The sequence below is a fragment of the Nannobrachium achirus genome, assembly GCF_963921795.1.
Source record: "Nannobrachium achirus genome assembly, chromosome: 9".
In the NCBI taxonomy this organism is placed as follows: Eukaryota; Metazoa; Chordata; class Actinopteri; order Myctophiformes; family Myctophidae; genus Nannobrachium; species Nannobrachium achirus.
The window spans coordinates 16,525,654-16,543,003 of NC_137818.1; the positions used below are offsets into that span (position 1 = coordinate 16,525,654).

At 41.4% G+C, this 17,350-nt stretch overlaps 1 pseudogene across 1 annotated transcript in view; it reads right to left on the reverse strand.

Annotated features, from left to right (window-relative positions):
* LOC308290667 (E3 ubiquitin-protein ligase TRIM35-like) overlaps positions 1–17,350 on the reverse strand; it is a 42,360-nt pseudogene that overhangs the window by 14,081 nt on the left and 10,929 nt on the right. The window contains exon 3 of the transcript in view: positions 13,209–13,277. The product of the transcript in view is annotated as an E3 ubiquitin-protein ligase TRIM35-like (transcript). The remainder of the gene's footprint in view (positions 1–13,208; positions 13,278–17,350) is intronic.

Consider the following 17,350-nt stretch of genomic DNA (forward strand, 5'->3'; position numbering starts at 1 on the left):
TAGAGGTTAGGGTTAGGGTTAGGTATAGGGTTAGTGTCGGAATGGGGGGATGTCGGAATGGCACCATGTCGGAATGGAGACATGTTCGGTGGATACAAAAGGTGAATAGGAACCGAAAGACATTCCATGAGCCGCCTTTACGTGAATATGACAACTGATGTAACTTTGCATGCATGTGCATGGCTGACGAACGTGTGAGCTTGTGTTGTCACTTTGGCTCCCAACTTTTTTTGGCACTCTAGACGATAATAGCCTTATTCCGTCAAATTTACATTCAATCATGTGTATTGTAAATATTGCAAATAAAGTAACGTACAAGACAAAACCATATTTTTATCCCAATCCATATTTCCCCGTACAGCGGTGTCATGCGCCCAAAGCAGCCAATCTACAAACTTGTACATTTGTCACTTTGTAAATTATAAATGTTGCCGGATAAAAATCACAGCTGTCCCGATTCCCTGCATTTAAATGGATCAGTTTTTTACACACTCAAGTTAAATGAACACTGGAGAGTTTTACTGTGATATGTGCGGATGACACCCAACATATGCTGTAAATATATTTTTTAATTTATACACAAGTATGAACTCTCCCCCGACGCAACGCCACCTCTAAAAGAAATGTAGCAATGTGTAAAACCACACGCATAGAGAACAGTCTTGCCAGATTTTGTGAAAAAGGTCTACGAAAAAAGAAGCATCTAGGCCCACATAAGCACACAAGCTTAAAAAACAACAACTTTGGAAACATTTTAACTACACAAATCTTGTATGGGGGTCCCTGGAACCAAATATTTTGAAATGGGGTGCTGATTGATTACGTTCGGCAGATTTTTATTTTTTAATTTTCTCACTTGCTATAGTCAGTCTAGATAGGATCCTATTTGACTCGTATTTCTATTACGTAGGCAAGTCAGGAACTGACTCGAGTTGTGCACGGAGATAGGAGGCTTTCCAGACCGTGTAACGTAAATAAACTTGCCGAATGTAGCTCAGCAGTCTGGTTCCCAGGCTAGGGCTGCAGATGTGGCTGGTATCTCCCTTAGAAATAGGGTGAGAAGTTCAGTCACCCGAGAGAGACTTGGAGTAGAACCGCTGCTCCTGCACTTGGAAAGGAGTCAGCTTAGGTGGTTCAGGCATCTAATACGGATGCCCCCTGAGTGCCTTCCTAGGAAGGTCCTCGATGCACGTCCCACTGGGAGGAGACCCCGTGGCAGACCAAATACCAGGTGGAAGGATTACATCTCCAAACTGGCTTGGGAACGCCTCTGTATACTCCCTGAGTGAGTGGAGGAAGTTGCTCGGGAAGGGAAACTCAGTCTCTCAATCTCAGAAGTCTAAGTTGGAACTGTTAACCCCGCAACCCGATTCCGGATAAGCGATTGAAGATGGATGGATGGATGGATTCCTCCCCATGAAAACGTTTTAATACAACGTTAGGAAGGAAGCCCAACTACACTTCAGAAACAAGGCCCAAAAACTACTAATATTTACAAGCGATTTACAGAAGAAACTATCAAGCCCAACGTCGCTTATACTGTAACTAGCCCTAGATACTGTGCTGATGGTGATGCGATTTCAGATCAATTGCTCCAGCCACCGAGGAGAAACACTGAGACAGACAGACAGACAGACACTCACTCACTCACTCACTCAGACATTCGCAAAATTATAGTATAGATAAGCAGACATGGCAACAACACTGACAGTACGACCACATGCATAATTTCCTTCCCCACTGCAGACAATATTCGTTAGCCTTACACTCATTATCAACCAGCTCACAGTGGCCTTACGGTTATAGTGTTCGCCCTGAGACTGGTAGGTCACGGGGTTCGATCCCCCATCGGGTCATATACCAAAGACTGAAAAATGGGACCCAGTGCCAGGAAGCAGGGAGGCTTGGCACTCAGCATCTTGGGTTGGATTGGGGGAAAGTCACTGTGACATACTAGCGTCATGTCCAGTGTGTACTTGTACATCACGCTACAGAATCAGGAGATCCTCCTATGGGCTGCATGGCTTGGCAAGGCTCACTTACAGTACACTCATTATCAGTCTTTGTACTATGCTGCTGCTAATAGGTTAATATGTGGTCAAATAGGACAGAAAGATACAAAGTGTCTGTTTTTGTTTAACTGTGCTTATATCAAAGTCCCCATCCGGCATGACAAAGGGAAAAGTTAGTGAAGTTAGTGTAAAAGTGAATAAAAAAATGCTGGAATTCAAAATGTACATGAGTAAAAGTACTAAAGTATTGCCATCAAAATGTACTTAAAGTACCAAAAGTAAAAGTACGAAATGTTTGAAAATAGCAGATCTACTATTTAATAGTAGGTTGTCTATTTTCAAATAGTTTATTCAAGTAAATGTGATTAGCTACTTTCCACCACTGCTACTATCCGAATATAGGGCTTTAACCTTTTAAATAAAACCATGACATATCAACGTGCAACATTTTTTAATGGTAGCAGTACATCTGGGTACCTGCCACAAGTCCTCTATATAATATGGAGTTGCTCCAAAATGAAACTCTATTCCGTTTTACAGCTTGTGTGACAAAACAACAGATCATCTGAACAAACGGGACACCTCAAAACGTCTCACTTGGCCGGTCACCGAGGAGGGTGAAAATTAACCAGACTGTTTTCTCTCAAAACACGTATAAACTCTGAACAGGGGGTAATTACAATTCACACATGACTCGCTCTCCCATCAGGGTCTTTGAAAACAGTTAAACATTCTTCAAAACGGTACAGGACACGTCAATGATTTTTTTCCCCCCTTTAGGTTCTATTCTGAAGGCTGCCGGAAGAACAGCGTATCATAGAAGAGTAGGAACACTCAAGCAGAGGTCTAAAGTAACCAAGTACATTTACTTAAGTAGAATTAGGGTTCCCTCACACCAAAATACTTAAAGTGGAATCTGCCAGTGCATTTCAATGAGAATGGAGCGTTTTTTTGCAGAAATCCTCTACTGGCAAAAAACGCTCCAGTCTCATTGAAATAAATTGGCGGATTCCAATCTAGGTATTTTGGTGTGTTATGAAGTATTTGTACTTCACTTGAGTATTTCCAATTTCCAATACTTTTACTTCTACTCTACTAAATCTCAGATCCAAATATTGTACTTTTACTCCACTACATTCATTTGAAAACCTTGGTTACTAGTTACTTTGCAGACATAAATTAAAATATTATAAAACATACATGAAACACTTTGTCTTTAGCCATATTTTATACCTTGGCTATTCGAAAACAGCAGATCTACAAGCTCACAACGCGTCAACGCGCTGTGAGCTTGTAGATCTGCTATTTTCAAACATTTCGTACTTTTACCTTTGGTAAAACTTTGAGTGCATTTTAATGCCAACGTACTTTTACTCAAGTACATTTTGAATTCCAGACTTTTACTTGTAACCAAAATACCTATGAGAGTGGAATCCGCGTTCCGCCAATGGATTTCAATGATAAGGGAGCGTTTTTTGCAGAAATCCTCTGCTGGCATGAAACTGCTTCACTCTCATTGAAATGCATTGTCGGAATCCGCCAATGCATTTCAATGAGAATGGAGCGTTTTTTTGCCAGTAGAGGATTTCTGCAAAAAAACGCTCCATTCTCATTGAAATGCATTGGCGGATTCCACTCTAGGTATTTTGGTGTGAGGGCACCCTTACAGAGCATTTCTATATTGCATTGTATTGATACTTTCACTCAAGTAAAATATGCGACTACTTTTTTCCACCACTGCACTCAAGCATCGTAACAACACACGCAACCTGTTCAAAGTGCTGCCTCGTCCAAATCACATGGCATGCACGCTATTAATCACTGATATCTGTGGCTGTCAGGCCTTCTTTCCCATCACGTCTATACGGTTGCACAACAATACCGAGCAACTGAGCGGAACTGGGAGGGGGGGGGGGGGGGGGGGGAAACACAAGTCAGAAATGTAAAGTTTGTGTTCTCTTACTTGCATGTGGTGCAGTCCAGGAAAGAGGAGCCTCCAACCTACTACCCAGGAACAGGAAACTTCAGTAGTATGCATCCTCTTCCTCTGTGATTTCCAGGGACGTCTAGAAAGCAAACATTACACACTTTCACTGCAACGTATTGTGATTTGTGACCAAGCACGTTTAAACGGTATAGATCAGGGGTCTTCTGACGTTTTTTCAGGCCATGGACCCCTTAGCTGGGAGAGAGATGAAGCAGGGACCACCCACTTAAACCCTCGATACTTTGTAAACTTGACCTTTGGCTCGGTTCTTGGTCTGCTCTTTTTTTCCCCCCTGCACACCAAACCTCTTTGCCCGAAAATAGCCGATCTACCAGCTCACAACGCGTCCGTGACGCGTTGTGAGCTGGTAGATCTGCTTTTTCCGGCTAAAGTTCCCCCCCCCCCCCAGAATAGGGATGCTAGAGTACAAGTGGATCATGTAAAAATTCAAAAACAAAGTTCCTACTGTAAGATGCAATTTTCAAAACTCTTCATGATTCCAGACAGGCCATCAGTTACACAATCAAATCTATACAGGGCTATATCATTGGCTAAAGAGGTTCTTAGTCGATTAATAACCGCTTGAACCCCTATAGTGTCCCTATTCTGCATGGGGCCAGCATTAGGTAAAAGAAAATAGCAGATCTACAAGTTCACATGAACTTATAGATGTGGTATTCTTGTACATTTTTCCATTTCTTAATTTGAATCTTGAAAAGTAACAGTTTTGGACATATGAGTTTTCCACCTGACAGAGGTGATGTAGGCCTATAGCTCACAAAGAACACGTTTGCTTAGAAATTATAATGCTTAAAAAGTGCATAACAATTGGCTGGTTCCAGTGTTTCCTCTCCACACAAACACACTGTCTCCCACACATGGAATGTTATCCATGACACTGTGTGTAATTAAATAACCTCATTATGTGAGCTTTGGCCCTGCGATTTGTCTTAATTGTTACAATTAAATTACGATTATTGCAATTAATTATGTTGTAAAGTAGCACATGTTGCCAATTAACTGACAATGGATGATGGGGATTAAATGAGTTTCCTTGACAAATATTGCTTAAAGCGATACTCCATTATAAACAGAGGGGTTAAGCAAGGCTGCCGTCCTTATTAGATAGAAAAAGTGCAAGCATCTACAGTATGAATTGTAACGGCATACATTTGACTCTGAGAGTGCACAAATGGAACCAAATGGACCCTTTCGTGTAACTCTGAGAGTGTATATGTGTTCACTCTCATAGAGTTAAATCAATATTTAGGGATTTTACCACGTAGGCCTCAAACTCAATGTTGTAAACGTCAAAGTGGGGTTCGTGCAGGAACCCCTGTGGTCCCTAGCAAAATGTGAGCTTGTAGATCTGCCATTATTGCTATACATTGTACTTTAAGCTTGCATTCACAGTTTTCCCACAGCTGGAGATGACATTTTTCAAAGTGGGCGCAATCTGACTGAGGAGTTCCTCGTCCATTGGTTCTCAAACCTTTTCATGTCAAGGACCTCCAAATTGACACTTATTAACCTGTGGACCCTCATTTGAAAAGATGTGCCAGAGACCACCAAAAGAGAGATTTTTATGGCTCAAGCGGTGATTCCCAACAATTTTAATTTCAAGTAAGCCCAGTTTGACATGTTACAATTTAATGGTATTTCTATCTCTGAGACCAGAATTTATATTGTAAAATCAATGTTAATTTAACTCTTAGAGTCTCTCAGAGTTAAATTAACATTGAATTAACATCCGAGATCCACTTTGAGAACCAAAGCTCTAGTTAGTAATCCCTCCGCTGGAGGAACTAGCCCTTTCTTCTTACTGTTCTTTTACCACAGTATTAGTCTCTATCTATTCATTGTATTTATTAGTGTGTGCAGATGATTATGTACATTTGTTCACTCTGAGTTAACATTCAGCGTAAGTATTACAAAGTAGGCCTCACACTAAACGAGTGGTTGTCAAAGTGTGGTCCCTATAGAAAAATATATGAGCTTGTAGATCTGCCAATTTCTTTTTCTATTCATTACACAAGAAGAATGTATGGGCTTAGATGGTTAACATAGGCATGGACTATGATACATGAAAGAAGAATAAGAACATGGGCAGATTGGGCACGGCAGAAAAAAACATTGTGTGTGTGTGTGTGTGTGTGTGTGTGTGTGTGTGTGTGTGTGTGTGTGTGTGTGTGTGTGTGTGTGTGTGTGTGTGTGTGTGTGTCCGTGCGTGCATGCGTGCGTGCGTGCACTTGTGTGGGGTCTCAGTTGTGGGAACCATCGCCTTATCGTCTGATTGTCTACAGCCCCCCCGGGCCACACCCCCGCTGACTGATTGGAGAGCAAAACCAGACTGTCACTCAGACACTCTCTTTCAAACTAATCCACTCCAATGTTACACAGTTCATCTCCTACCAGTCCACACTAGTCCAGTGTGCTTCTCTCAGTTCATCTCCTACCAGTCCACACTAGTCCAGTGTGCTTCTCTCAGTTCATCTCTACCAGTCCACACTTAACCTCGCCTCACCAGGCTTTCTAGAAGAAAGCCTGGTATTCGTTTACTAAACAGGTTGGTTGATCCGGTCTAGACCGGATGACATCTTACGTCATTTTTCAAAACGGACTACATTTTGGCGAGAACTACCAACCGGAATCAGTTTTAACCCAGTTAGTGCACTGGGTGCTGGGTTAAAACTGATTCCGGTTGGTAGTTCCGGACAAAGTTTAGTCCGTTTTGAATACAAAATGACGTAGGACGTCATCCACTCCCGACCTGATCAAAAGCCCGAAATTGGAAGCGATCCCAGGCTAGTCCACACTAGTCAAGTGTGCTTCTCTCAGGAGATTAAAGTGGCCACCTGGGAGTCGGAAAGGTTTCTCTGGGTAAAATCCCTTCTCTCTGGGCTTGTGTCAAAAGTGTCCTTGAGCAAGACTCGCTGACTGAACCCCTAGCTAGCTGCTCCTGACTAGAAAGATGTTTTATTTTATTTAACCTTTATTTAACCAGTAAAAAACACATTGAGACATAATCTCTTTTTCAAGTTTTCAAGATGCAATTGTTAATTGCAAGTGTGGTTGCTGTGACTGTCACACCGTGCAAATGTATTCCGTATTAGCGTTTGAATTTCCCCCATTCAAGTCAATGGGGAAAATTCATTCACTAATAAATGAATGGTCATATGGAGATCTCTGTGTCAGTCCTTGTCCCATTTATGCCCATATATGGAGATCCCTGATGTCATCAATATTAAGCCCATATCTTGGAATGCCCGTATATAGACATGATGAGTAAGTCCCATGTGGTCTATGATGTCAGTCATCTCCATATTTGGGAAAAGATTTTTTTTTTATTAAAGTCAAAGGAGAAAATTAATTCACAAATATTTATTTTATAAATTAAACTATACTTATATACAGGCTACAAGTTATACAACGTATCTCTTAGAAAATTAGCATCCCTGCGTGTCCCAATGAAGCTGGTCGAAATACGGCCCAAGACCAGTTATCAAATTATTGGCACTAGGAATGTGAAAAAGAATTACATTATAATAATAATACTAATAATAATAAAAACGAATTTAAAAAACTATTCATTTAGCATCAAAATCATTTTAACCACTTTATACATTTACTGTATATGTTGGCTATTCAAAAATGGAAGATCTACAATACAAGCTCACACGGCTGTGAGCTTGTATACATCTGCTATAAGAACCACTGTAGTCAAGTGTTTAAAATCCTATCCTAAAACAAAGTTTTGGCGGGCCCCCAGTAGTAACTCCGAGGGCCCCCAACCCTAGGGGTCCTGGACCCCCTGTTGAAGACCCCAGGATAGACAGACATACAGACATTTCTAATGATAGGGCTTAGGAATAGGAAATATACACTCCAAATAGTCATCACATGTACAGGAGAAAATGATCATTCATGATCAAACACTGACACCTTCTGGTAAAGATAACACACTACGGGACATGAAGAGTGAGTAGTGAGTATACTTCACTGTCTGGCAGACAAGAACAAGAAACATGGATGTATTAAATGTCCCAGAATTGCACCTTTCTAGTTAGTAGGCTAGTATTATTGTGTTATTATTATTTTGTATGCCATGTTGATTAATTGAATACTGTAGGGCCACAATGGAAACAAGTCCCCAGGACTTTTCTGTGTGTGATATGCTTTTAGCTTTAATGTCTTACTGTACCACCTGGCTTTCACATTTCTGACAAATAACGTGTTCAATCAATCAGTCAAAAACACACACACACACACACACACACACACACACACACACACACACACACACACACACACACACACACACACACACACACACACACACACACACACACACACACACACACACACACACGGGATGCCAGTGCATCCTCATTTTGCTTTAAATGCAAGACAGATTGGTAATTACATTCACTGTCTTTGGTCCAGCGTGAAGCTTCGGAACTATATGGTCTGATATATACAATAGTAACAGAACATTGTGTTAATCTTTGGTGTTCCTATCGAGTTAAACCCCACGAGTCTTTTGCTTTTACTTTCTCCCAGATGGTCACATTGAAAATGCCAAGCATAAAAGGTTATTCAACTTGCTAACGTTTGCTGCCAGGAAGAATATTATCATGTTCTGGATCAAGGACGTTGCTCCATCCAAAACAAATGTGGCATAATATTATAATGGACTGTATCCCTTGTGAATACATACATACATGCATGTGTTGCATTCCAAGCTAGACACTTTTGATATTTGGGACCCATATTTATTTTATGTTGGAACTAAGCTGTCCGTCACTGTGCTTGGAGGATTTCCATGACAGCATTCTGGCTTACTATTGTTTCTGTGCTACTGGTAACTAGTGCTTGTACAATTACTATTTTTATCCCACATGTGGTACAAGAGGTGTCTATCCTTTTTTTTTTTTTTACTAGTCCTGTGCCCGGGGGTGTGCACAGTATTTGAGGAGTCTCAGAAGTAATGTTGGAGAACCCAGAAAGGTACCTGTTGGGCAGAATAGTCACATTTATGTCCAGTTGTGCAATACTCATATCCGTCTGTCTGTCTGTCTGTCTGTCTGTCTGTCTGTCTGTCTGTCTGTCTGTCTGTCTGTCTGTCTCCCTTTCATGCCCATACATTATATGGAGATCTCTTATCTCTGTCTGTCTGGCTCTCTTTTATGCCCATATATGGTGTTCCGTGTCCAGCCAGTCTGTGATGTCATCTCCAAATTGGGCACTGTAGTGATGTCAGTCAGTCATCTCCAAATTTGGTCACTTGTTTCATCATGTCAGACAGATATTATTTGGGCATTGTTTCAGCATGCGGCTGTTGGAGGAGAGCCTTGCACCGGTGGACAATGTTGAAAAATACATTATTGGCGATTGGAACATAGACATGCTTCGTAAAGAAGCTCCTCTATTCAAAAAGTTCAATAAGCTATGTAATCAACAGGGTTTCACTCAGCTCATCACCAAGCCAAGGGTTACAGATAACTCTCAAACCACCATAGATCTCATTGTAACCACAGACAAATCTAAAGTCTCCGCGAGTGGGACTATTGAATGTGGTGGTCTAAGCGACCATGATATCATTTACTGCACCCGCAAAATACATAAGTCCAAAGCTGACGGCCACAAAACAGTTGAAGCTAGAAACCTCAAAACCTACTCTAGCGAAGCCTTTAACCACAAACTGGAGAAATCTGACTGGTCCCCAGTACTAGCTAGCACTCAGGTCGATGAAGCCTGGCTAGGCTTTAAATCCATTTTCAACACTACCCTAGACGAAGTGGCTCCTTTGCGTAGGGTCAGGGTTAAAGCCCGCTCACAGCCATGGTGGAATTCGGAAATCTGTGAATCAATGAAACTCAGAGACAAAAAATACTCTGAGAAACGCAAATATAATCACAAACTCAAAAAAGGCCCCAATAAACACCTTGAAGCCAAATTAGAAATAGTCAGTTTAGAGGCTAATAAACTGAGAAATCGGACAACCTCCTTAATCCTTTCTGCCAAAAAAAACTACTTGGATGAGAAAGTTGAGGAAAACATCCACAAACCACGAGATCTATGGAAGCTATTTAAAACCCAGCTAGGCTGTGGTGCTAAACTCAGATCCATAGCCAGCAACATATCCATCCAAACTCCCATAACCCTCCTCACTGATAGTCTTGATGTAGCCAAAAATCTCAACATCTACTTCACCTCCATGGCCAAAAATCTGGTCAATAAACTGCCCGCTCCATCTGGGCTGTTTGGTGTTAGGCACATCTTGAAATTCTACAGGAACCTTGGGGTATGCAAAGACAACTTTAAACTTGCCACGGTGACAACTGATGAAGTGTTTAAAAAACTGCGCACCCTACCTCAATTCAAGGCCGCTGGCCATGATAAAATAGCCCCCAAATTTCTCATAGACTCAGCTGCCACCATTGCCCCAATCATTACCCATATTATTAATCTATCTATCAAGCAGGGTTATGTCCCCCAGGACTTCAAATTAGCCAAGGTAATCCCCCTGCACAAAAAAGGCAGTAAACTTGACCCTGGCAACTACAGGCCAATCTCAATCCTTAGTTCCATCTCTAAGGTAATGGAAAAAATTGTCTATGAACAGGTGGCTAAATATCTTGAAGAGAATAAACTGATCTACGAGTTCCAGTCTGGCTTCAGAGAGTCCCATTCCACAGATACATGCCTCATCTATTTGAATGATTACATCAAACGTGAAATTCACGATGGCATGGTCATGCTGGACCTCCATTAGGCATTTGACACCGTCGATCATTCTATTCTGATTGAAAAACTCAAAGCTATTGGTCTTGATAGCACAGCAGTGAGATGGATGCACTCTTACTTGGTGGGGAGGGAACAGATGGTGGAAGTCAACGGAACCCTAGCCTCGGAAACCCAGGCTTCATTAGGAGCTCGGAAGAAAATGAAGCCTGGGCGATCCCATTAGAATCACTGTTGGAGGAAGTGTAGATTTTCCCTAACCAATCAGAGCTGCGTTCTCTGAGCGGGGGGAGGAGGAGGAGGAGCAGAGCGATTGGTTCACCGACCAACACATGACATAGTGTTGTTATGTGTGCCTGGCTGGCTAGTGGCTAGCCTGTTGCTTGCTAGTGCTACTTGCTAACCAAAGAAACAGTCAGAATAGGAGCACTACGAACTAGTAATCAAACACAACATAACATGCCTGCTACTGGTGTTTCATAGCGAGATCGATACGATCGCATTTTACCGCGACACGATGCGCGGTACGGTACGGCGGCGGCGCTGGCTGGTGTACTTGGAAACACACATGAGTTCTGGGAAACCCCCACCCACGCTGATCACAAGATGCTGATTCACGACGCTGATTCGCCGATCGGAATGTGTTGACGACGTCATAACGCAGCTGCGTTCTCTGAGCGGGGGGAGGAGGAGGAGGAGCAGAGGGGGGTGGGGGAGGAGAACACATGCTATTGGCTGGAGACTTGCGGACTGACTCGCCGCGCCCGCCCATGTGCACACACGAACTGCTCCTGGTTAGGCCAGTGTGACGGAACCCTGTCCCCCCCCCTCCCAGTAAACTGTGGAGTACCTCAAGGGAGTATACTAGGACCACTGTTGTTCTTAATATACGTAAACGACATGTCATCTGCTTGTGACTGCAATCTGTTTCTGTTCGCGGATGACTCGGCTCTCCTAGTCTCAGGCAGAGACATATTGCAGGTTGAAAAGGCCCTTAACTGTGAACTTAACAAGATCTGCACCTGGCTCAATGACAACAGACTCTCAATTCACCTAGGCAAAACTGAATGTATCCTCTTTGGATCTAGTCAGAAACTTAGCCTAGTTGAGAACTTCACAATTAAAGTAGGTGACACTGTGATAGAAAGAAAAAACCACATCTGCTACCTGGGTTGCATCCTGGAGGCTAACCTATCCAGTGAAAAAATGACCACCAAGGTAATCAATAAAGTCAATCAACGAATTCGCTTCTTGCAAAGAGTTGCCCCACTGATCAATATTAAATCCCGAAAGACACTAGGAGGTGCTCTTATTGGGCCCCTCATTGATTACGGAGTCCTTGTCTGGTATCGCGACGCCCCAGCTGCCTTAAAGCTAAAGCTCCAAACAGCCCAAAACAAACTAATTAGGGTTGTGCTTGGTCTCCCTCCTCTGACCCACCTTACCGAGCATCACCACGAAAGCGTGGGGTGGCTCAAAGTAGCTGACAGAGTACAGCATCTTGCAATGGGCCTGGTGTACAAGATACACTACACCTCCAAGATTCCCATGTACCTGACAAACTACTTCTTAAAGGTCAAGGATGTTCACGATCATAACACCAGAGGCAGCTCCACTAATCATCATCAGCGTAGATTTAACACTAAACAAGGCGCTAACTCGTTCTCCTGCTATACCATCAACATGTGGAACGCCCTTCCACAAGCCCTAAAGGAGAGCAAATCCCTAGCCTCCTTCAAAATTGGTATGAAAAGTCACCTTCAGACAGCAGCTACCCGTGACTTGTAAATAGACTAAGCCCCCATGCTCCCCCCCCCCCCCCCTTTTTCTTTGTATTCTGCCTTTTGTATTTGATGTTATGCTTTTGAAACTGATATTATCCTAGATAAAGTACTATGTTCTATCCGTCTGTCTTTCAATGTTATATGAGATACTTAAAGTGTGGTTCCTGTGGAAATAAGCCTCGGCTTTCTAGGATCTCCTTTTAGTTGACCTTGTACCAGTGATTTGTACTGTCATGAAACTGTACTTTTTTCTATTGCAAACTTCTAATAAATTCTTCAATCAATCAAAAACCATGGCGGCGACACCGTTTAGTATCAGTTATGTCACTCGGCATGCGGAAAATGAAATGAATAGTTAGGAGTGAGAGGCTATCGATGGCCAGGAGGTGATCACTTCATTCGTATCCTTACATCTTTTTTTCTCTCTTCTTTTTATTTATTTTTTACTCTATGATGATTACTGATTAGTGATTACTGTATAATTATTATTTTTTTGCATGGTGTTTATTTGTATGTTTATATTCTGTATGTTTATTAAAATCAATGAACATATTTAGCAAAAACACACACCTTCACTGGTGTTCCGCTGCACTTTGAACTTGTTCATGAGTCGACGCAGCTGCTTCTTCTTTCGTGTATCATCGTCCTTGATGATTGGTTGACGACATTCTGCTCTCTGACCGTCACGGCTCGCAGAAGATCCTTGTAGTTGAGGACGTGTTCCTGACACCACTGAGAACTCTTCTGGTGCTGAAGACAACATAGAGAGACAGCCAAAGGAATAATACGGAATACAACCACCCTATAGACTACGACCCAAATCTGTACCGAGTGGACCTCTGACATAATAGACTTACTGCACATATGAATGAACTATGTATATACAGTATATACAGAAATAAATCTGAGGGTTTTTTGTATAGGCTAAAGGCTTACTATATAAAGTTTGGGGGTACATTCTGCTAATTGAAAGTGACTATTTGTTTCAAAAAGCTTATAACATGTAACATGATAGCTCTGTTTAACACAATGCTGTACCACCTCCAACGGTACACAGTATTTTCCACAAAAAAAATCTCTGTTTTCATTATGTTTTGACACTTGCTTTGGCAATGTAAACAGGTATTTGTACTTTACTTGACTATTTCCAGTGTTCAATGCTTTTACTTCTACTTCCCTACCTCTCAAAGGAAAATATTGTACTTTTACTCCACAATTAGGCTATTTGAAAACTTCAGTTACTAAATACTTTGTAGATTTGTATTAATTATTACAAAACACATGCACGTTAACCACTTCATCCCTATATGGGTCTACATTTCGGCCATTTGAAAATAGATCTACAAGCTCACAATGTGTCGCGATGTGACGCATTGTGAGCTTGTAGATCAGCTATTTTCCTTTTTTATACATTTGAACATGTTCACAATGAGTAAGTTTACTTTTCTGTTTTTTATATTTTGTACTTTCACCTCAAGTATGTTTTATTCCAGACTTTTACTTGTAACAGTATTTCTATATTATAGTATTGATACTTTGCCAAGATGCCAAGCTAGTAGGAGACACCACAGTGAAACATTCGGGCTCCCAAATAACCGCTCTACTCCTGAACAAAACTGTTGTGTTCACTGGCAGGGTGGGGTAAAGGCAGTATAGGCCTATAATCTTCCTGAAATACATTTATTATTTTCTGGTTCTATCACATACATACTACTAATTTCTCATTATCACGCTTTTCTGCATTGGTGGAAAAGGAACTCAAATCTTTTACTTAAAGGGGAAGACCACCCATTTTCAATATTGAACTATGTCATTAATATACCTTTGGAGTTGTGTGGAAATAGAAAAAAAGTTCCCCCCCTTCTGTGTTGCCCAGAACTGGAGGATTGATTTTGGGGTTTGTAAGTACAACTTGATGACATCACACATTGTACTTTACAATACAAACCCCAAAATCAATCCTCCAGTTCTAGGCAACACAGAAGGGGGGGGACCTTTTTTCTATTTCCACACAACTCCTCTAAGGTATAGGTCTATTAATGACATAGTTCAATATTGAAAATGGGTGGTCTTCCCCTTTAAGTAAAAGCATCAATACTAAAGTCCGGAATTTAAAATGTACTAGAGTAAAAGTACAAAAGTATTTTCATCAAAATATACTTAATTACCAAAAGTAAAAGAAACGTTTGAAAATAGCAGATCTACAAGCGCACAAGGCGTTGTGAGCGCATTGTGAGTTTGTTACAGCCAGGTGGTCAACACCAAACATTTTGAATGCTACAATGCAAGCCTGTGTAGCCTATTCCAAGTTTGTTTAACAGCTTGTCCCCATTTTCATTGTTCATTTCAATTAGTTTACAAATGACAAGACAATGACAATAGCTGGTTAAAACGTACATTTATTAATTCAACAGATAATTCTTTGCTACACATAATCACTTACTTCCTGTCCAATCGTCCAAAAGAGTCACGAGATAACAGGGCTCCTTGCTTTGACGTTTGGATCATACCACTTGACAGGGGAGTTTCCATTGTGACTGACTAACACAGTTGTGAATTATACCTTGGATGATGATGATTTTTGATTGATGACACTTAAGTTTATGGTGTAGTTCGGTAGTGTTCTTTGGTAGTGACAGTTGTTTTCAACCAACAAGGGAAGCCCACACTAGGTCATTTCACTCATTCATGTCTCAGCCACTAGAGGGCACAATGTTGCTGAAAGCACTGCCCATGCCACAGTATTGGATAGCATTGCAGATTTATTTTTCTTCTTGCAAATGATTAAAAAAAAATGTTGATAATGAAAATAAAAAAGGAAAATGATAAACACAATGGAAAAAACGCAGTGGAGTCTGCAACCAGCTTTAGTTAATCATTTTCCTTTTTTATTTTTTATTATTATTATTTTTTTTAATCATTTTTTAAAATAATTTGCAAAGAAGAAAAATAAATCTGTAATATTGCTACTTTTTGGTTTGTCTTTCTGTAGGCCTACACAGTGTGTCAGTGACTAAGGTCTAATGCCTGTGTGGTGTGGGTTGATGGCTGATTTATGCAGTCATACGTGGCCTGAGTCTGGTATGTCTACACTCAGTCACTCACAAATCAATCTAATCGATAAAAAAGGGATACATCATCGGTCATCCCCGAGTTACAAAATGAATCATGAAAATCCACTATTGTAGTATTGTGTACTACAACCATAACTTCAGATCATTTTTCGATAGTCAGACTTTAATTATGAATGCAGTCACATTACACATCAGAAACACTGTGTCTCTCCCATCTCAGGAGACCCGTCCACCAATAGACAGTTAACCCATTAATTTCAGTGAGCATGTGCCATGTGGACCAGTCACCTGGGGTAGCAGCTAGGTTACAAATGTAGTAAATTATATGAGGGTGCCTCACATCTGTATGAAAATTACACCCTGCCTATGAATTCTACATTTATTCAAACTCTGAACTGGAGAGGGAGTCTGGGAGATAGGTGAGGTATTTCATTTCGATGTGGTGTCATAATTAATTGATGTTGGCACACTGACTGTACTGTCAAGAAAATAAAAACATGGCACTACATGTCAAAAAAGGTTGCCGAACCCTGATGGGGGTCGGTTCTCCATTCCGAAACCCCCCCATTTCGAAACACCCCGTTTTCGAAACCCCCCGTTTTCGAATTTTAATTTTCGGAAAGGTGGGGTTTCGAAATTGCAGTCGGGACCTCGCCATTCCGAAATTTTGAATTTGAGCAGATTATTCCACCAGCAGGGCTTAAGGTGAGCCAGAACGGCCGGATCCCCGTCAACACTAGGGCTTTGCACATAAAGAGTGCTGCTGCATTATATCCTATATTAATTATATTGACCTATAATTGCAACATGTCGATAATAAAGTGAATAATATGAATGCCATATAGGACTATTAATTATATGGACGTATAATATGCATGACGCACTGTGCGTCCTGTGCGTCTGGGAACACATTGCCAAAGGGCACCAAAAAATAAAAAAAGAAGAAGAAAAGGCCAAGCCGATCATCATCATAGATTCAGAGCCTAATAACTAATATGTAGGCCTACCGGTATTTGCTCCGCCTAAAAATAAACACGGAATGCATGCCAAAATATTGCGTGATGCCTGATCAATGGTTGTTGTGATAATCGATTTGGGTGCACGGTGGTCGCCCGCAGTAAGTGCACCTGCAGGCTGGCTGTGCTGCTCCTGCATTCATTATCATTATTCATTACTGTCTGAAAAGTCATCCAATAAACTGAATAAAGACTGTGAATTGTGAATAACCCTTACCTACTGTCGCTGCCGGCCTGCCGCTGTGATGTGATGTGATGTGATGTGATGCATTTTGAAGGTCCATGAAGAAGTAATCCGTTATTTGGGGTGACGACAACCAGAATGCAGAATAGACTAGGCTATCATTAGTTGTCTGAGAATGTGCCACAATGGTTTAAATTATCTAATGTAACTTTGAGAAGCGCAGAGCTGGTCAGAGTCCATTCAGACCAGCTGTGGGACTGCTGCGCTAATTGGGTTGACTTGACTCGTTGACCCTATAGGCCTACTTGCGCAATTCGGTTTATTATTGAAAAATGGAAATGCAATGACAGTAGGCCTATTAATTCATTTATCTGTCTCTGTCAGTCAGTCAGACAGACAGACAGACAGACAGACAGACAGACAGACAGACAGACAGACAGACAGACAGACAGACAGACAGATTGATTGATAATTTTCCCATTGCACACGAGAACGTGAAGTCAGTCAGTTCAGCACCGCAGGCAGCCCCTCATCACAGACAGCGTGTTA